The sequence below is a fragment of the Coenobita brevimanus genome, chromosome 13, assembly GCF_032717465.1.
Source record: "Coenobita brevimanus isolate Jiangsu-jjx chromosome 13, ASM3271746v2, whole genome shotgun sequence".
NCBI lineage: Eukaryota > Metazoa > Arthropoda > Malacostraca > Decapoda > Coenobitidae > Coenobita > Coenobita brevimanus.
In genome coordinates, this window is record NC_136966.1 from 32,861,828 (window position 1) to 32,885,379 (window position 23,552).

Sequence of the window (23,552 nt, forward strand, 5' to 3'; positions counted from 1 at the left end):
TAATTATTCCCTACACCTTGTAAGATTACAGTTTCATCAGAGGAATTAACATTAGAGCCTAGAACACTGGTCAGCATAAGGGATTGGCAAGCACCTGTATCACGATATATTTTAACTGATTTCCTGTTATTACTGTCCAGAGGACTGACAAAACCATCAGACAGGAAATTAGCACATGAACTCTTGAGAGTGTCACCCATGTTACTGCTCAAAAGAGGAGCTCCATCATGAGAATTTAATTTACCCCTCAAAGCAGGTTCAGTTAACTCAGTTAAGGAATTCTGGGAACTCTCAAGGGTGGACACTAGACCAATTGACTGAATATTTAAAGACTCCTTTTTGTTCACATCACGCTGTCTCCTGAAACATTTCTCCGTAGTATGACCAAGCTTACTACAATAAGTACATTTACTTTTCTGAAATCTAGAGGTGAAGCTGGTATTTACTTCCTGAGAAACATCATCTTTATTGTCTTTCCCATTACCTGTACTCTGAGTAGAGGCAACGTACTTACTCTCAGCTTTCCTTTTTTCTCTAGAATATCTCTTGTGAGTGAGAACATATTCATCAGCTAAAACTGCAGCATCAGACAAATTATCTATTCTTCTCTCATCAAGATATAGGCTTACATCTTTATTAACACACCTTTTGAAGTCCTCCAGCAAAATCATCTGCTTAAATTTGTCAAAATCAGAATCCACATTCTTAGAATTTAACCACTGCTCTAACAGATCTTCTTTGATTTTTGCATACTCAACATGGGATTGCTTATCTTGCTTATAAGTTGTCCTAAATTTTACTCTATAGGCTTCAGGAACAAGCTCATAGGCCTTAAGAATCAAGCTCTTAACTACATCATAATTATCAGATTGATCCTGAGGCAAAGATGCATAAGTTACTTGAGCTTTACCGGTGAGAACAGTTTGAAGAAGTACTGGCCAGTACTTTTTGGGCCAATTAAAACCTGTAGCTACCCTCTCAAACAACTGAAAATACTTTGTTAAATCAGATTCATTAAAAGGAGGGACAAGTTTAACATTTTTAGCCACATCAAAATCATCAGAGCTAGATGATCCAGTTCCACCTTGTTTCATGCGATACTCATGGTCTGCCTGAATCCTAGCAAGTTCAACTTGTGCCTCAGCCTCCTTAGCACGAGTCTGAAACTCAGCCTCCTTAGCATTTGCCTGAAATTCAACCTCCTTAGCACGAGCCTCCTGCAGGGCTAGCTGTAACTTAGCTAATTCAATCTGCGTTTGCTCATTTCGAGCAGTTACATTAAACAAGCTTTCATTAATCATGTCAACAATTTGATCTTTAGAATGATGAGAACGAACAGCAATTCCCAATTGTTGAGCAACAAGCTTAAGTTCATTCTTTGTTCTGTTTTCTACATCACACACCGTTTGCACATTTGACAAAAAATCTTCGGCTTCATCAAGTGTAGTAATAGTAGACATCATGAATAAATCACAGTCACAAAATATCAAGCAATATCCTTATGATAATATCCTGAATATCCTGATAAGAGGTCGCCAAATTTATGTTACGGAACAGAGAAAGATAATGTACACATTAAGTGAGAATACTAAAAATCACTAATGTCCCGTAAAGTTCCAGGTTCAAAACAAAAGAGTTAGGTAAAATTACAAGTTAAAGTTTAATGCTCAAACTAACAACAAAACATTCAGGACTCATAAGGATAATGTAATGGCAAAAAACAGGTTAAATATATGGTTAACTGCAATAGCCTCTATTAACACGAAATTAGCAAGAGTAAATTTATCTAAGTCAGCCCTGATAAAATGACAATACCAGATAATACTCAGTGAATGCAAGATATATCATTACAGATACAAAATATTATTAATAAGGGCTGACATCCCAAACACATGAATCACAAAAATCCCACTAGGCCCAAGAACTAACACCTTATGCTACACAGTACAAGAAAAATGCAATAACACTTATACTCAAATTACACAGCTGCTAGATGGTTGGAGACTTCCTGAGCACTCACAATAATAATAACAACTGTACAGGGGAGGACAGAGATGTAAACAAAATGAGGAGTAGATCTAAGTGGCAATAATGCAGAGACTGAGCTCATTATATAGGGGCCGGCAGAGCTTGATACAACTTGTAAGAAGGACGCGCAATTGAAGCCAGAGGGGACAAAGAGTTGACACTCCTGCTCTGAACAACAGAAAGAACGACTTACTCTACTATAAGGGAGGAGGAGGGAGTGAGGTAGAACACGCTCGTGATCAAACATGCAGCATACTGTGCGTTAGAATTACACAAAGGATGATGAAATCACAGGCTATGTAACACCTCCCCACAAAAAAGAAATTTACAAAGGAAATTTCTTATTACTCTAAAACAATCTGTCTAAAGTCTAGATAAGCAATCTGCAATAACATTTTCTTTCCCCTTGATATGTTGTATGTCTAATGAATACTCCTGAAGAAGTAGACTCCATCTTGTCAATCTCTGATTTCTATCTTTAAACTTACTAAGGAATTTCAGTGGGTTATGATCGGTATAAATGACTATGGGGTCAAAACCAGAACACAAATAAAATGAAAAATGCTGTAAACCCAAAATCAAGGCCAAAAGCTCTTTCTCAATAGTTGAGTAGTTCTTTTGAGGTGGAGTGAACTTCTTACTGTAATAAGATACAGGGTGTTCAATACCCTGATCATCCTCTTGCAGCAAAACAGCCCCAGCTCCTGTATCACTTGCATCAACAGCCATCTTAAAAGGCTTAGCAAAATTTGGAGTAGCGAGCACTGGCTGACTTAATAGGATAGCTTTAAGTTTGTTGAAAGAGGATTCACAGTTATCGGTCCAGACAAATTTAACTCTCTTTTTCAGTAGGTCTGTAAGTGGTGATACAAGAATTGAAAAGTTAAGAACAAATCTCCTGTAATAACCTACCATTCCCAAAAATCTTTGTAGCTCTTTCCTACTTTTAGGTCTGGGAAGATCACTTATAACCTGAACCTTAGCTCTTGGTGGTGCAACATGTCCATCACCAATTACGTACCCAAGGTACTGAACTTTAGCTTGACCAAACTCACACTTTGATAAATTAGCTACAAGATTAGCCTGAACCAAACGCTCAAGAAATTTACTGACATGGCATAGGTGATCTTTCCAGTTGTCACTGAAGATTAATACATCATCAATATAAACAACACACCCTGCCAAACTCTCTGTTACAACATTCATGAGCTTCTGAAATGTGGCTGGTGCATTCTTCATACCATATGGCATTACAGAACATGCAAAAGTCTTTCCTAGTGTTACAAAACATGAGATCTCCCTAGCACGTTCAGTCATAGGTACTTGCCAGTATCCCTTTAACAAGTCAAACTTACTTATGTACCTTGCCTTTCCGATCATGTCTATGCAATCTTCCACGCGAGGGAGAGGGTAAGTGTCTGTTTTGGTTATCTGATTAACACGTCTGTAGTCGATGCAAAGCCGCTGTGACCCACCTGGCTTAGGGACTAGCGTGACAGGAGAATCCACACGCTCTGACAGGGCTCAATCATCTTGTGGTCCAACAGGTAGCCAAGCTCCTTCTGGATGAGAGGAACTTTCACTGGGTTCACAAGGTAAGGAGGCAGTTTAATTGGCTTTGCGTCTCTAACATCGACATCATGCATCAACACAGTGGTTCTTCCTGGAGTGGCACGGAACACTTGCGGGTACTCCTGCAGTAATGCCGAAAATTCCTGCCTTTCCTCGGGAGGTAGATGAGAAAGCTTAGTCTGGAGATCATTCATGATATCAGGATTCTTCCCCAAACTATCACTCAGGCTCATAGTGCATGGTAGAGCTTCACTTGCAGACTCGGGTGGAACAGCTACAGTGCAGACTGGATTATTTTCGTCCCGTCTGTGATATAACTTTAGCATGTTGATGTGACAAAGTTGCTTATTCTTTCTACGATCTGGTGTGGCGATGACATAGTTGACATCACTGAGTTTCTTCTCCACGAAATAAGGACCACTAAAGTTGGCTTGAAGAGGTTGCCCATGCACTGGTAGCAGAATCAAAACCTGATCTCCTGGCTGAAAGTGGCGTAACCTGGACTTCTTATCATACCAAGTCTTCATCTTCTCCTAAATTCTCTCTCGCCAGCTGTAAAGCAGTGGACAGCCGTTCTTTGAACTTCATCACATACTCCAGCAGGTTGACGTCATCTTCCTCCGACAGCCAGCATTCCTTGAGTAGCTTAAGGGTTCCTCTTACTTCATGGCCAAACAGTAGTTCAAAGGGTGAGAAGCCCAGTGATTCATTTGGAGATTCTCTTGAGGCAAACACAATGAATGGAAGACCTTTATCCCAGTCTTTCTGATATTCCAAACAGTATTTCTTGAGCATCGATTTGAGTGTTTGATGATATCTCTCCAACGCTCCTTGAGTCTGGGGATGGTAAGCTGAAGACGTGATCTGGGTGATGCCCAACTCTTTCAGAGACTGCTTGAAAACATTTGACATGAAATTACTTCCCCGGTCTGACTGTACCTCCTTGGGCAGACCAAACTTTGTGAAGAACCCTAGCATTTCCTTAACCACGTTCTTTGCTGAGCTATTTCTAAGTGGAATGGCTTCAGGATAACGAGTAGCCATATCAATCAGGGTCAACACATAAGAAAATCCTGAAGAAGTCTTAGGAAGAGGGCCCACAATATCCACCAACACACGGGTGAATGGCGCCTCAAAAGGAGGAATGGGAACTAGAGGTGCAACCTTTTCGGTCTGATTACACTTCCCCACAACTTGACAGGTGTGACAAGACTTACAATACCAGGAAACATCCCTGAAGATACCTGGCCAGTAGAAGTGTTTCAAAATGCGTGCCACAGTCTTCCTCACTCCAAGGTGTCCTGCCAAACTGGAATCATGAGCCACTCTAATGATATCCTGCCTACAAACACGAGGGATGACAACTTGATGTACAACCTCCCATTCACAGTCGGCTGATGCTGTTGGGGGTCTCCACTTCCTCATAAGTACTCCTGACTTTATATGATAACAAGTAGAAGCACCAGCTGACTCTTCCTCACTGCAAGCAGAGTTAGCTAGACCTTTCAACTCGGGGTCAGCGACCTGCAACTCAACCAACTCTTGACGAGACAAATTATCAACACTACGGGGTACTGCCTCATCTGGTGAGTGGTCCAAATTAGCAAGAAAAGTGTCAGCTAGGATAACATCATCATCATCATTATCCTCTAAGTCACCAGTACCTTTAGACTTAGCCCTAGTGACAGCACATGCAGAGAACACATCAGGGACATCACAATCCTGGGCCGCAGCCACTGGCTCACTAGACAACTGAGGAGCTGGACACACTTGACTTCCACCAATATCATTTCCAAGTAAGAAAGTTACACCTGACATTGGGAGTGTCTCAACCAACCCAACCATAACGGAACCATTAACAAAACCAGACTCTAAATTCACACTGCACAGAGGGACAGAGAAGTAATTATTCCCTACACCTTGTAAGATTACAGTTTCATCAGAGGAATTAACATTAGAGCCTAGAACACTGGTCAGCATAAGGGATTGGCAAGCACCTCTATCACGATATATTTTAACTGATTTCCTGTTATTACTGTCCAGAGGACTGACAAAACCATCAGACAGGAAATTAGCACATGAACTCTTGAGAGTGTCACCCATGTTACTGCTCAAAAGAGGAGCTCCATCATGAGAATTTAATTTACCCCTCAAAGCAGGTTCAGTTAACTCAGTTAAGGAATTCTGGGAACTCTCAAGGGTGGACACTAGACCAATTGACTGAATATTTAAAGACTCCTTTTTGTTCACATCACGCTGTCTCCTGAAACATTTCTCCGTAGTATGACCAAGCTTACTACAATAAGTACATTTACTTTTCTGAAATCTAGAGGTGAAGCTGGTATTTACTTCCTGAGAAACATCATCTTTATTGTCTTTCCCATTACCTGTACTCTGAGTAGAGGCAACGTACTTACTCTCAGCTTTCCTTTTTTCTCTAGAATATCTCTTGTGAGTGAGAACATATTCATCAGCTAAAACTGCAGCATCAGACAAATTATCTATTCTTCTCTCATCAAGATATAGGCTTACATCTTTATTAACACACCTTTTGAAGTCCTCCAGCAAAATCATCTGCTTAAATTTGTCAAAATCAGAATCCACATTCTTAGAATTTAACCACTGCTCTAACAGATCTTCTTTGATTTTTGCATACTCAACATGGGATTGCTTATCTTGCTTATAAGTTGTCCTAAATTTTACTCTATAGGCTTCAGGAACAAGCTCATAGGCCTTAAGAATCAAGCTCTTAACTACATCATAATTATCAGATTGATCCTGAGGCAAAGATGCATAAGTTACTTGAGCTTTACCGGTGAGAACAGTTTGAAGGAGTACTGGCCAGTACTTTTTGGGCCAATTAAAACCTGTAGCTACCCTCTCAAACAACTGAAAATACTTTGTTAAATCAGATTCATTAAAAGGAGGGACAAGTTTAACATTTTTAGCCACATCAAAATCATCAGAGCTAGATGATCCAGTTCCACCTTGTTTCATGCGATACTCATGGTCTGCCTGAATCCTAGCAAGTTCAACTTGTGCCTCAGCCTCCTTAGCACGAGCCTGAAACTCAGCCTCCTTAGCATTTGCCTGAAATTCAGCCTCCTTAGCACGAGCCTCCTGCAGGGCTAGCTGTAACTTAGCTAATTCAATCTGCGTTTGCTCATTTCGAGCAGTTACATTAAACAAGCTTTCATTAATCATGTCAACAATTTGATCTTTAGAATGATGAGAACGAACAGCAATTCCCAATTGTTGAGCAACAAGCTTAAGTTCATTCTTTGTTCTGTTTTCTACATCACACACTGTTTGCACATTTGACAAAAAATCTTCGGCTTCATCAAGTGTAGTAATAGTAGACATCATGAATAAATCACAGTCACAAAATATCAAGCAATATCCTTATGATAATATCCTGAATATCCTGATAAGAGGTCGCCAAATTTATGTTACGGAACAGAGAAAGATAATGTATACATTAAGTGAGAATACTAAAAATCACTACTGTCCCGTAAAGTTCCAGGTTCAAAACAAAAGAGTTAGGTAAAATTACAAGTTAAAGTTTAATGCTCAAACTAACAACAAAACATTCAGGACTCATAAGGATAATGTAATGGCAAAAAACAGGTTAAATATATGGTTAACTGCAATAGCCTCTATTAACACGAAATTAGCAAGAGTAAATTTATCTAAGTCAGCCCTGATAAAACGACAATACCAGATAATACTCAGTGAATGCAAGATATATTATTACAGATACAAAATATTATTAATAAGGGCTGACACCCAAACACATGAATCACAAAAACCCCACTAGGCCCAAGAATTAACACCTTATGCTACACAGTACAAGAAAAAATGCAATAACACTTATACTCAAATTACACAGCTGCTAGATGGTTGGAGACTTCCTGAGCACTCACAATAATAATAACAACTGTACAGGGGAGGACAGAGATGTAAACAAAATGAGGAGTAGATCTAAGTGGCAATAATGCAGAGACTGAGCTCATTATATAGGGGCCGGCAGAGCTTGATACAATTTGTAAGAAGGACGCGCAAATGAAGCCAGAGGGGACAAAGAGTTGACACTCCTGCTCTGAACAACAGAAAGAACGACTTACTCTACTATAAGGGAGGAGGGGAGAGTGAGGTAGAACACGCTCGTGATCAAACATGCAGCACACTGTACGTTAGAATTACGCAAAGAATGATGAAATCATAGGCTATGTAACAATATATATATATATATATATATATATATATATATATATATATATATATATATATATATTTATATATATATAGATATATATATCTGTCTATTGCCAGACGCCTCAATCCCGTTTGGGGTGGCCACAAACAAATCGCCTCCAAGTCGCCCTGTCCCCCGCCATTTCACTGCCCTACTCCCAACTCACACACCCCTCTCTCATATACCTCTCCACCCCATCCCTCCATCTCATCCTCGGCCTCCCCCTTCCTCTTCCCCGCTCCACCTCACTCACATACACTCTCTTCGTCAGTCTTTCACCCTCCATCCTCTCCACATGGCCAAACCACCTCAGTGTGTTCCTCATAACGCTTCCTATCACATCCACATCCACACCACAGCGCTCCTTTATATCCTCATTCGTCAGCCTGTCTCTCCATGTGACTCCACAGGCTCCTCTTAAATAACTCATTTCCACTGCTCTCACTCTTGACTTGTGTCCTTCCAACAACGTCCAAGCTTCACTTCCATACGTCAGAGTTGGTATCACAATACTGTCATGTAGTAACTTTTTCACTTCCATGCTCACTTCCCTGTTTCTTATCACTGCTTCCTAAGAACCAGCAACCTTTCTTCCCTGCTGTACCCTTTCAAGCACTTCACCCTCCAAACCTCCATCCTTACTCATCACACTACCCAAGTACTTAAACATACTCACATTTTCCAATTCCTCACCATCCAACCTCGCTGTACATTCACTGACTTCACCTCTTTCAAAGACCATCACTTTACTCTTCCCTACACTCACCTTTAGATTCCGTTTTTTACACACTCTCCCAAACTCATCCACCAAGCCTTGCAGCTCCCCTTCGTCTTCACTCAACAACAAAGTATCATCTGCAAACAACAGTACAAGGAGTTTCCAAACACTATCCTCTCTCACCAGGGCCACTCCAACATCCACTACCCTACCTTGTACCTCTTTTATTACCCCATCCATGTACAGATTGAACAACCATGGAGACATGACACATCCCTGTTTCAACCCAACTTTCAAAGAGAAAAATTCACTTAGTTCACCATCCACACGCACTGCAGCCTTCGCACCATCGTATCTACTCTTCACAGCATTCAACAACTTCCCATCTACTTAATATATATATATATATATATATATATATATATATAGTGGGAGAGCTCAATCGGTAGAGAGGTGGCCTGCGGTCCTACCCGACCCAGGTTCAAATCTCCGCTGGGACAGGGAAAAGTTTAAGGATTTGAATTTCATGTAAAGCAGACTTTACCTATCTACCAGAAGACCCGCCGACATATTGTAAAAATACCCTCGCTAATACCAATACACCAGTCCTGTATTAGACAGCCGTAGCATGTATTCAATATGGACGGTGGGTGTTAGCACCGAAGTGGTGACATGTAGAGGTGTACCATATGTAGGAGGACTACTGGGCCTTGAGAGCAGGCTGTGAAGCCTATGACCAGAGTTAGCACATAAAATCTCTCTCTCTCTCTTTCTCTCTCTCTCTCTCTCTCTCTCTCTCTCTATATATATATATATATATATATATATATATATATATATATATATATATATATATATATATAAAGTGTGCAGCATTTATCTTCTTAATATTAAAGGAAAAGTATGTGGTAGCATACTTTTGACAGTGTTAGGGAAATAACTGGAATTAGTTATGTGAGGACGAAGGGGAGCTGCAAGGTTTGGTGGATGAGTTTGGCAGAGTGTGTAAGAAACGGAATCGAAAGGTGAAAGCAGGGAAGAGTACAGTTATGGTCTTCGAGAGAAGTGAACTCAGTGAATGTACAGTGAGGTTGGATGAGGAGGAAATGGAAAATGTGAGTGCATTTAAGTGCTTGGGTATTGTGATGAATAAGGATGAAAATTTGGAGAGTGAAATGCTTGACTGGGTACAGCAAGGAAGAATGGTTGTTGGTTCCCTGAAAGCAGTGATAAGAAAGAGGGAAGTGAGCATGATGGTGAAAAAGTTTCTACATGACAGTATCGTGATACCAACTCTAATGTATGGAAGTGAAGCATGGACTTTGTTGGAGGGACGGAAGTCAAAAGTGAGTGCAACGGAAATTAGTTATTTGAAAGGAGCATTGGAGAGACAGACTGACAAATAAGGATGTGAAGGAGCGTCGTGATGTGGATGTGGATGTGATAGGAAGCGTTAGGAGAAACACGTTGTGGTGGTTTGACCGTGTGGAGAGGATGGAGAGTGAAAGACTGACGAGGAGAGTGTATGTGAGCGAGGTGGAGGGGGGGAGAGGGAAAGGGAGGCCATGGATGAGATGGTGGGATGGACTGGAGAGATATTTGAGAGAGGGGGGTGAGAGCTAGGAGCAGGGCGGTGAAATGGCGGGGAACACGGCGATATGTGGGTGATTTGTTTGTGGTCACCTCTTACGGGATTAAGGCGGCTGGCAATAAAAAAAATAAAAACAAATATCCTAGACTGATGATCGAGAGGGGAGAAAGAGTGAGCAGATGCAAAGAACACTTTAAGGAACTCTTAGACAAAGAGAATGAAAGCAATGCAAGTATAAATAGCTGGGGAATGGCTAGGAGAAGAAGGGAGGTGAGAGTGGAGGAATAGATCAGTACGATGGAATTAGTGGAAGCAAAGAAGAAAGTGAAAATGGGGAAAGCCCCAGGAACTGATGGAGTGTGTGGTGAAATGCTGAAGCATGGGGGAGAGATAGTCGTAGAATGGATATGGAAGATGTGCAGATTGGCCTGGGAGGAAGGTAGAGTCCCAGAGGTCTGGAAGTCGGGTATCAAATATTCCCCCATACAAAAGAAAAGGGGAAAATGAACTGTCTGGCAATCATAGGGGCATTTGTCTTCTAAGTGTAATAGGAAAAGTGTATGGTAGGATACTTATTGACAGTGTTAGGGTGTTAACAGAGGAATTAGTTGGAAAAGAACAGGTAGGATTTTGGAAGGGATGAGATTGTGTAGATCAGATATTCATCCTTAGGTCAGTAGTGGAAAAATTCCTAGAGATGGGAAAGAAGTTGTATGCGGCCTTCATGGATTTAGAGAAAGCATATGATGGAGTAGATAGACAAGAAATCTGAAAAATATTAAGCATATGTGGAGTAAATGGGAAGTCGTTGAATGCCGTGAAGGGTATGTATGATGGTGCTAAGGCTGCAGTGTATGTGGATAATGAACTGAGTGAAGTTTCCTATCTGAACATTGGATTGAAACAGGGATGTGTCATGTCTCCATGGTTGTTCAATCTGTATATGGATGCGGTTATAAAAGAGGTACAAAGTAGGGCAGTGAATATTGGAGCGGCCCTTCTGAGAGAGGGCAGCATTTGGAAACTTCCTGTATTGTTGTTTGCAGATTATACTGTATTGTTATGTGGAGATGAAGGGGAATTGCAAGGCTTGGTGAAAGAGGTCGGGAGAGTGTGTAAGAAATGGAATCTAAATGTGAGTTTAGAAAAAAGCTAAGTTATGGTCTTCGAGAGAAAAGAAGTCACTAAATATACAGTGATGTTGGATGATGAGGAAATGGATAATGTGAATGCATTTAAGTAACTGGGTAGTGTGATGAGTAAGAATGGAAGTTTGGAAGATGAAGTGCTTGAAAGAGTGCAACAAGGAAGAAAGGTTGCTGGTTCTTTGAAAGCAATTACAAGAAATAGGGAAGTGCGTTTGAAGTAAAAAAGTCGCTGCATGATAGTACTGTGATGCCAACTCTAACTTATGGATGTGAAGCTTGAACCTTGTTGGAAGGACACAAGTCAAGAATGGGATCAGGGGAAATGAATTAACTGAGAGGAGCATGCGGAGTTTCATGGAGAGAGTGACTGAAAAATGAGGAAGTGATGGAGCATTGTGGTGTGGATGTGGAAATGATAGAATGCGTTAAGGTAAATACACTGAGGTTGTTTGGCCATGTGGAGAGGATGGAGAGTGACAGACTAATAAGGAGAGTGTATGTGAGTGATGTAGAGGGGGGGTGAGGGACAGGGAGACAGAGGATGAGATGGAGGGATGGAGTGGTGAGGTGTATGGCAGGGGGAGGGCAGTGAAATGGTCGACATGGAGGCGATTTGCTTGTGGCCACCCCTTACGGGATTGACGCGTCTGACACTAGATAGATCGATAGATTATTTTAGGCATTGCAAGAGCCTCACGATCCTATCGGGTTGCTCATTATTTGTCCAAATTAGGGCCGTCTCTGAACTATGGCTTGCTTTGGAGCAAGTGCTTTGTGGTCCTGTCCAGATGCAAAGCACATGCCCAGATGAGGGCGGTTTCTGAACAGATTCCACAACCACCACCAGCACATCTGTCACTACCATCACCACAACTACCACAACCACTACATCTGTCACTACCATCACCACAACTACCACAACCACTACCGTCGCCCTGGTCATCACAATACTTACAACAACTACCACCACCACCACCACCATCATCAAAATAGCTACAGTTGCTACTACCACCACCACCACCATCAACACCACCATCTTCATCACAGTACCTACAACAATTACCAGCACCACCATCATCATCAAAATAGCTACAGTTGCTACTACCACCACCACCACCACCACCACCACAAGCATCATCACAGTACCTACAACAATTACCAAGACCACCATCATCATCAAAATAGCTACAATTGCTACCACCACCACCATCATCATGACAGCTACCACTGCCACCACCATGACAGCTACCACCATCACTACCACTACAAGTACCACCATTACGACTACCATCATAGCTACCACCACCACCATCATAATCACAGCTAATACCACCACCACACCACCATCATCATCACAGCCAATATTACCACCACCACCATGACAGCAACCACTGCGATCACCATGACCATTACAGTCCCCCCACCACCACCACTTTCATCGCAGCTACCACCACCATTAGAGCCCCCCCCCACACCGACACCACCACCACCACCACAGCTACAATTTATTGCCGAATAAAATCGATTGTTCATAGCATCAAAGAAGAAATAGACATCAGAGTGTAGATGCTCACTTTCTCTCTCTCTCTCTCTCTCTCTCTGTATATATATATATATATATATATATATATATATATATATATATATATATATATTTGTCCGTGCGGGTGGGTACCATGGCAACAATAATTACATTCCTCTCCGGGCCCTGCCTCCCTCCCTTGCCTCCTCTCCTCTAACACCCCACTGGCACTGTATTAATCTCTGCATGATTGTGTTCCCCAAGGCTTGTACCAACCTTGATTGGATTTCTCTTCCCTGCTTTGTGTCTCACGTTGCCTTTATTCATGATGATTAGTTTCTCATATTTTCGCACCCGTCCAGCACGACTTTCACGCATAATTCAACAAACTACTTTTTCTCCACTCCTGATTAAATCTATTGCTTATACTATGACAGGTCTCATTCAAGCAAATGTGAATCTTATGGTAAGAGGGGAACTAATCAGATACTATTCAAGACCATACTGATAGGTTTATGAGGAGCCATTTGCCTGTCATTCATGAGGACGTATATATCCTAAAGGCTAAAGGTTGGAGTAGTCCTTGGCGAGTTATTCACCCACTGTCCTGTGATACAAGGCCGCTGGCTCGACCAGGTTACCACAGTTATTGCCCCTAGGTTTTACCCTAGGTACTCAGTTTACCTACTAATCTTCAACAGATGGATGGACAATTGACTTGGTAGGGTGTCAGCAGCCCGGGCCAGGATTCCAACACTGATATTATTATGTCGCCAGCTTCGATGTTAACAATGCTGATCACTAAGCAAAGAAATAAATATTAACGTCTGCCTGTCGCACAAGCTCTTTCCAATAAAGGTTATATGACAACCTGTTCGAACCAAATATGGAATGGTCCGTCTGTTTATATTGCCTGTTTTATTTAGTCTGGTATGAAGTGGAGCTTGGGAAGCTTGATGGAGGAGGAGAGGGCTACTTGATGGTGAGTTGTGCATAGTCACCCCGTTTGGCATAGAAGTATTTGGTGTGAGAGAGAGAGAGAGAGAGAGAGAGAGAGAGAGAGAGAGAGAGAATAGGTATGTAGAGAGATGGTGTACATATATGTTACGGGCAATTTGTGTAACCAGTGATTTCATGAAATCCCTAGGGATTAATTTAAATAAGTTTAATCTAGGAAGGGTTAATTAAGACTAACTTAATTAGGGCGGTGGTTGGGTTAGGCTGAGATAACCTAGTTGAAGTTTAGGTTACATTAGGCTAGATTCGTTGGGTTAGGTTAGATAAATGCTAAGTTATGTTAAGCATTCATATAAATGAACCTAACCTAACTTAACCCAACTAACCTAGCTTAACCTAAATTAAACATAATATAGATTATCCCAGCCAAACCAAACCATAGCCTAAATTAACCTAACCTTAATTAACCCATACTAATTTAAACGATTTCATGAAATCACTAGTTACACAAATTCCCTGTAACATAAATACGGTATATATATATATATATATATATATATATATATATATATATATATATATATATATATATATATATATATATATATATATCATCAGCCGTTTGAGTGTCCACTGCAGGACCGGCCTATCTCGACCGAAGTTGGGACGATACAGCCAATGTATCTCTACCAAGTGGCTTAGGCTGTATAGTAGAGATTGTATGTAGGGTGAGAAGTGCTTGTAAGTGTTCGAGTGGCTTTGGATTTGTGTGTAGTCTGTGAACCAGGCGTAATCGGCCCGCGCTAGCCAACTGGGTGCAAGCATAATTTATAATAAGCGACACTGGTACTGTACAACCACAGCACCTCTTGTGTCTGCCAATGCAGTACGTGGCTGGGTGAACACTCCCAAAGTTTATTACCCTGGTAAGGCGCGAACCCTGGTTCATCCGTGTGCGAAACGCACACACACACACACACACACACACACACACACACACACACACACACACATATATATATATATATATATATATATATGTATATATATATATATATATATATATATATATATCTGTATATATATATGTGTGTGTGTGTGTGTGTGTGTGTGTGTTTAACAAACAGTCTGTATAATCAATCATTTCGAGAAATGCTTAGTGAATTCATGAAATTATAAAATATTTTGATTGATTAATCGTGGTTAGGTTAATTTAGGCTGCGGTTAGGTTAGCCTGGGATAATTTAGGTTAAGTTTAGGTTAGGGTAGGCTTTGTTAGGATAGATTAACCCTGGATAGACAACCTGGGGTATTTTCCACCCCAGCAAAATCTGTATTTGCTTGTCAGACCAACGCCACACTACACACATGCGCATTCTTCCCAATAGCTTCAGTGTTTGTGAAGACCTCTGTGAGGGAGGGTGTGTCAAGTTGTGCTCTCCATTGCTAGGTGAGATATGGGGCCCGAAAGTGCGTCCACTCCACACTCACCTGCCTCGGCTGCCAGTAAGCAAAGGTAAGAGCAATTTATTAACATTTTTTGCTCTGCAATGTTTTGTACACATCAAAAGGTACGCTTCATCCACATACGACAATGTTTCATGGGGCATATATGTGCCCATTCAAAAAATGTAAAAATTACGTCAAGACTAGTGATTTTAGGTCTTTTTTGTTTCTTTTCTAGACTTTACTGTGCATCCTTGGTGATCGTGGTGTGAGTTACAGAGTTCCCTATCTTCGCCTGTCTGTGCAACTACACGGATGGGATGTACCTCAGCTACTTCACAGTAATCTCAGAATTCCAATATATATATATATATATATATATATATATATATATATATATATATATATATATTTAAAGCTCTTTTTTCATTATTTAAAAAATAGTTTAACTAAAATTTTCATAAAAGGTCTAGTATTAACATAGGTACTAAGTTCAAGGTTTACTCTTGTATTCTTTTTGACAATAAATTTACAATTATTCCTTTTATTATTTTCCTTCATGGCGTTGATTCCACCCCAGGTTACCTGAATATGGACTGTATCAGAAAGTTACCTAGCCAGGGTTAATTTAGATGAACGCTAAGTTATGTTACGTTTGGAAACCACTGGGTTAAGGGTTACGGAAGAATGATATACATTAATTAAATTCTGTGAATAAATTACCAAAGGTCAAGGTCACAAAAAATTGAATATTTGGTCCTCAGACTAGTTCGCAGTCCCAGGTGTCGCACTGTATAAGTACTCTTTTTTGTTTCATACTGATATTGGTGGACAGTGTAAAAATGAAGGGTATAACTGTAGAGAAGGGAGACACAGGTTACTGGGATGGGTGAAGAGATGGTTTCTAACTCTGCCACCTTTGACCTGCACGAGATTTCTCCCTCTGTCCTCACTCTTTTCTACTTTTGTCCCCTCCCTTATATTTGACGTCATTATCCTCATCAAGATTATCAACATTATCGTCATTCCCACAACAGCTATCCACATCAATCAATCAATCAATCAGTCATTTCCTGTAGCACCCCACGGGATGCACAGGGCCTCAATGAACTCTCTCCACCAATATTTGTCTCTTGCCATCTCCTTCAGGTCCCACCAACACTCCTCTCCCGTTTCTCTTTTCATTGTCCTCAACCAGTTTTCCCTCGGCCTACCTCTTCCTCTTCTTCCTCTAGCAGTCCACTCTGGCGCATCCTGTATTAAACTGCCTTCTTTTCTATATATGTGCCCAAGCCATTTCCAGCGAGACAGTCTCACACATTCATCAACTGGTTCCACTCTCGTCATATGTATTACTCTTTCATTTGTAACTCTGTCTTGCCACTTTACCCCAAGAATCCTTCTCAGTACTTTATTCTCAAACCGTAATACTTTTTGATCTGTTGCAATTACACTGTAGCATGACTCATACCCATAAATTAAAACTGGTCCAATCATGGACTTCTAAATTTTCACTTTAGTGTGCACCGAAAGCATAATATTATTCCAAACAGATTTCAACATTCCAACAGCTCGCCAAGCCCGTCTAATCCTCTCCTCAATTTCATTGTTTAATGATCCATTAGATGATACAATCGTTCCCAGATATTTAAAATTTTCTACATTCTTCACCACATTACTTCCAATTATACAATCGATTTGGTTCTCCACGTTCATATTAATAATTTCAGTCTTTCCACAATTTATTACCAGTCCTACTTTTTCTCCTTCCTCCACCAGACAATCAAGAACCCTCTGCATCTCGTAAATACATCCGCAAATCATTACAATATCATCAGCATAGTCCAAATCCATCAGCCTCTTTTTTTCTTTCCAGTTAATTCCTGCACTTGTTCTCCTTACAACCTTTCTCATAACATAATCAATAACCAAAACAAACGGCAAAGGCGAAAGAACTCCTCCTTGAATCACTCCTGACCTAACTTCAAATGGATCACTCAAAGAACCACCCACCATTACCTTACAAAAAGTACCTTCATGCAGGCTTCTAATAACATCAACAAACTTTTCCGGTTTACCATAGAATCTCATAATTTTCAACATAACTCCACATGAAACACTATAAAACGCCTTTTCAAAATCCACAAAACACATACTAAGTGACATTTTCATCTCATTAGCTTGTTGCATTAGATGCTTTACAATAAAAATTTTATCATTACACCCTCGACCCTTTCTGAATCCCACTTGCTCTTCTCTTAAAATTTTATTAATTACTGGCTCTATTCTGTTCAACAAGATTTTGGAAAAGACTTTTGCAACTACAGGTGTCAAAGTTATCCCCCCTCCAATTTCCACACAAACTTAAATCTCCCTTTCTTGGTATTTTTATAATCACCCCATTTTTCCACTCTTCTGGAATTCCACCATTATCCCAAGCCGCATTAAAAAGTTTCAAAAGCGCATTCATCAACTCATCATTTTCCACCTTAAGCATATCAGGAAATATTCCATCCTCTCCTGAGGCCTTATAATTCTTTAACTTTATAGATTTTGCTTCCTTTTCCAAGGTTATATCCCCCGTTTCTATCTGCAAATTTCTCTCGGCTGGCAAAATGTCCTCTTCAGCTGGGATTGGTCTGTTTAGAATAGATTCAAAATGCTCCTTCCACCTTCCTTTTATATTCAAATCTTTAGTCATCAAATTACCATTTCTAATTCGTACAGGTATTTCCTTCCTTCTCCTTTCAGTCCCAGTTAACTCTTTTCTGGTGTGATACGCTGCTCTTGTGCTCTGACCGTCATTTTTACTTAATTTCTGTCTCTTTTGACTTTTCATCATATAGTTTCCTCTTATCACGTCTAATGAGTCTTTTTACTTCAGAATGTGTACTCCAGTACTTTGCTCTAAGTACTTCAACTACCTGGCCATCAACATGTTGTTCTTCACTTCTTAACTTCGCCTATTTCCTTTTCTGAATTGCATTCCATGTTTCATCTGACATCCACTTTTTCCTTCTCGCTTTTCCTCTTTTCTTAATAGTAACCTTAGCATTCTCATGCAAAGCCTCGTTTACCTCTCTCCACACTTGATTAATATCATTGTCTTCAGATTCCATTAAAGTCTGCATGACCAGAAACCTGTTCCTACATTCCCACCGAAACTTCTCCTTCGTGTTCTCATCATTTCTCAGCTCATCAAAATCATACCTATCACCTCCTGTACAATTACCATCAACATTTCTCTCAAGTTTTATTTCAATCCTTGACACAACAAGTTGATGATCACTACCTATATCTGCTCCCCGATGATCACTACCTATATCTGCTCCCCTCCTTACGCAAACATCTTGCAAATAACTCTTATGCCTTCTGCTAATTACAGTGTGTTCAATCTGATTACAATACTTACCACATGGTGAAATCCAAGTAGTTTTATGTATTTTTCTATGCTCAAAGATGGTTCCACCAATCATAAGGTTATTTGCCAAACAAAAGCGTCCAATCGTACCCAATTTTCGTTTCTTATACCAACACCCTCCTTACCCATGCAATCTTCAAAGCCATCCCTACTACTACCAACAATCGCATTAAAATCTCCAATGCAAACTAACACATCATGTCTTGCCACTCTGTTCACTACATCCTGCAGCTTCTCATAAAAGTCATCCTTCGTTTCATCAGCAGCCTCATTTGTCGGAGCATACCCTACCACAATACTGATATTACCATGGTCAGATTTTAAACGTGCATAAAGCAAGCGCTCATTAATTGGCTCAAACTCACATAGTGCCTTGCATGCATCTCTACTCAGCAATAAGCCTACTCCTTGGTAATGATTTCCATCACTCCTACCAGAAACCAACAAAGTAATACCATCTTCCAAATTCATTTTATCAACACCAAGCAACCTCGTTTCTGTAAGAGCACAAATATCTATATTGTAATCTTTGAACACTGACATAAGTTCTTTCATTTTACCAGCCTGATTGAGAGTTCGAACATACCAATTTCCTATTCCTAAGGTTCGTTTTGGATGTATAAACTTATTCCTACACCGTGGGATTCTTAGCACCCCCTGCCCACTTAAGGGCTGCATGGAACTGAGGGCCATTGCTTCAATACCAGAGTTCATCAAGATTTCTTAGGCAAAAAAAAAAAATTTTACCCTGGAGCCAATGCCAGTGGCTCACAGGAACCAGACAATGGAGAGAGGAAATTAACTAAAATAAAATAAAATGCAGAGGGGTAGGACAAACAAAGTACAAGAGAAAGAGAAACAGCAAAAAGAGTGTAGATAAAAGTATCCCTTTTAGTCGCCTCTTACGACAAGCAGGGAATACTGGGGAAGTATTCTATCCCCCTTCCCCAGGGGCCATCATCTTAATAAAATGTAATTGATGTCAACATTATATACATCATTCCAATTATCATCAGCGTTGCTACAAAGGAAGAGAGACCTGAGGATCTAAGTAAAAAAAAAGGAGGGGGGGGGGACACTAAAAGACTATTCACTTGCAACGTCATGAACTTCTGAAATCAACCATTAAAGGTACAATTGTCTAATAGTCATACTACCATGCCATGAACTATCAGTCGCGTGGTGACAACATTTTCCATCTCTGTGTTCCATCTTTCAGCCGGTTTCTTCTTCAGTATGTATAACTTGAACAGTTATAACAGTTTCTCCAGCTCCTAGCCTTAATCTTACAGAGGTGGGTTAGAAGCAAGCAGCATGACAAAAAAAAAAAAAAAACATCATACCATGGGCTACAAAGAACTTCACTCTATCTCCGGTCAGCTGAAGAATCCACATTATCTTATTAACAATACAAAGTAAATCCCACTCTGATGAAAGCTCAGCATGAGTGTGCAGCTGAACAATACAACTCTTAGGGCAGCAAAATGACAGGGGGAGAACATTATCCAAAATAATTACCTGCCAAGTTCAGCCTGCCTAAAGCAGAGGTTCATGAGACACTGAGACACCCCCTCCCTAAAAAGTCACGTCTGGTCAAGATGTGGCAGCGGTATGACATTTTTGATCTGCTGGATCACAAACCAAGTGCAGTTTGAGATTGCAAACTTCCGCCAAGGCTGAACAATCCCCTATTTGTATCTTGTAATTTCTGTGCAAGCATTGTAGCTATCATTTATCGAGCTAGTAGCAAAAATGTTGAAAATGCCACCATCCCGGATTGGTGAAGAATCCATTAAAAAATTCTTGGATCAGGATGATGATCCTGATCACCACCAAAACCTAGTGGATTGTTCCCTGGGCCATACCCTATCACTCCAAAAAAAAAAAAAAAAAATTAGCATAAATCCTCCTAACAAGCAAACGGAGAAGCAGACACACAAACCAACACCGAAAAAAACATAATTTCCTTGGCGGATATAACTAGGACTTATAGCTTCTGTACCTGCAGGAACCAGTCTAGCTATGTTCAGTGCAGTACCAGGAGACGTGACACTAGCACAGGTGAAGAGTGCTGTGAAGCGGCTGAGAAATGGGAAAGCAGCTGGGGTTGATGAGGTGTATGCAGAGATGATTAAGTGTAGTGGAGAGAGTGGAATGAAGTGCTTGTTGGAGGTACGTAAGATGGCACGGATGAGTGAAACTCTGCCAGCAGAGTGCTGCGATTGCACCCTTGTACAGAAATAAAGGTGAGCGAAGTGAGTGCAAGAATCATCGTGGCATAAGTTTATTGAGTGTGTAGGGCAGGTATATGGAAAAATTATTAAAGAGAAAGTAAGAGAGACATCAGAAGTCCTAGTGAACGATGAACAGGGTGGCTTTAGGAGTGGCAGAGGATGTGTAGATCAAATATTTGCAGTGAGACAGGTAGCAGAGAAGGCTTGTGAGAAGGACCAAAAGATGTTTATGGCATTCATGGATCTGGAAAAAGCATACGACAAAGTGGACAGGGAAGGAGTGTGCAAAGTTTTGCGCATGTACGGTGTAGATGCTAAGCTGCTAGGTCCCGTCAAGAGTTTTTATGATGGTAGTGAAGCATGTGAAAGGGTTAATGGGCATGTAAGTGAATGGTTCACGACTGGTGTGGGCTTCCGACAATGTTGTGTGATGTCCCTATGGTTGTTCAATATATACAGTACATATATATATATATATATATATATATATATATATATATATATATATATATATATATATGTATGGGGTGATGAGAGAATATAAACACGAGTAATGGAGAGGGGGATGGCGTTAGTAATGAATGGTGATGGATGGAATATCTCAAATTTGTTGTATGCTGATGATGCAGTGCTGCTTGTAAGTACCGGACAAGAACTTCGTAGACTAATGCTGTGTTTTGCTGATGTATGTGAACGTCGTGCCTTTAGAGTAATTGCAGAAAAGAGTAAAGTGATGCATATTGAGAGAGACGGTGACTCCCAGTGCGATGTTACAGTGAATGGAGGAAGAATGGAATTGGTGAGAGAGTTCAAATACCTGGGTACAGTGCTAGAAAAGAGAGGAAAATGTGCAAAAAAAGAAGTGGAATGTAGAGTGATATAAGTAAGAAAATTAGCTGGAGCAATGATGGCCTTGATATGATACAGAGGCTTGAGTGTTGCAGCTGCACGAGGCTTACATGAGGGAGTGTTAGTGCCAACGTTAACATATGGTTGCTAGACTTTGGCGTGGCATGAAAATGAAAAGTCAAGAGTAAGAGCAGTGAAGATGGGGCTGATGAGGAATGTATGTGGACTACAGACGGTGGATAGGATACGAAATAATGTGATTCGTGAAAGATGTGGAATGAGGAAGTCGGTGGACACCAGAATCGAAGAGAGTGTACTGAGATGGTATGGTCATTTGGAGAGAATGGATAACAATGGAGTGGTGAAAAAGGTATATCTGAGCGGATTTGAAGGTGGGAGGAGGGGATGTAGGCAAAGGAGAAAGTGGAGAGATATGGTGGATGAGTGTGTGTGGAAGAGAGGTTTGGAAGTCAGCGAGGCTAGGGAACTGACAAAAGATCAAGGTGACTGGATGAATGTTGTGAGGAGAAGTGCATGATCAGGGATTTGGCACCACTTTTTAACGTGGTAGCGTCCGGATAGACTCTATCGGATACGTTCGTGTGAAGCTGCAGAACGTGGTGAATGTTTTTGGCTTATCCGATAGAGCCAGGATTCCGGGGGCTTGAATGATGAGTGAATGGAAGCATGACCCATTGGATTGGGCAAATTTGGGCTGTCTGGACATTGCTACTCCTCACCCTGCCCTAGGGTGAGAAAGAAGGTCCGGATGATGTTGTTGTTGATGATGATGATGTACTGTAGACTCAATGTCATACCATGATACCCTTTTCGACAGCCCGTGGTGGAAACATTCACCCACATTTTGGCCGGTTATTCATACATTTATTTTAAGAATCTGTTATGGAATTAGTTCTCGTCATAGAAAAGTCACCACACATATTTTTTATCGATTCTTTGTTTTCACTGTCATGTACTGAGGTAAATCGGCATCAGGCTGACGGAACCTAAAAAGTTAGAAGGCAATGGACTGGGTGAATGCTGCTGCAAACTGTCACCAAATTCATTTTTGGTACCATCATATCTCCAGTTTATATCACTGATACTCTGTAGCGTTGTGTAACCACAATGAAATAAAAATCAGCGTTCGCCTTTGAAATGACTTTTCCATTGAAATCAACATCTGCATCTGCACTGACATACACATCCCCATCTGGGGAATGAGGATATTGTGGATACATACAAGTGTCAAAACCCTTGATAGCAAAGTGAAGCAGTACTCATGGTTGCATCCCTCCCCACCCTCTCTCTCTCTCTCTCTCTCTCTCTCTCTCTTCTCTCTCTCTCTCTCTCTCAACGTCCTCCCCCCCCCCACAAAAAAAGTTGTAAGTACAGTTTTGCATATAGAAAAAAAATATAGGACAAACAGTACCAAATGTAGGCATTCACACTGCCCACGATCATTTTGTCGACGACCTACTGTGACAACTGAGAGTAACCAGAGTGACTGAGAGGTACTCTTGTGCTTCATATTTGATATTTTCAGTATTTTGAGGGAATGTGATTATTGTACCTAAAATAATATATATTCTTCTAGCCTCCTGTGTAAATGAAAATACATTCCAGGCTTACATCATACCAGTAAATGGCGTTTTATGAGCGCGTGATGAGCTAGCGAGCGCCATGATATCACGATTTCCCTCTGATATAAAATTATAGGCAGATCTCAGATAGTTAATTGCTAGAGCTGACGCCAAGAAACGCAACGTTACGACGGAAAATATATTTAAACTTGAATCCGTAACTGAGGC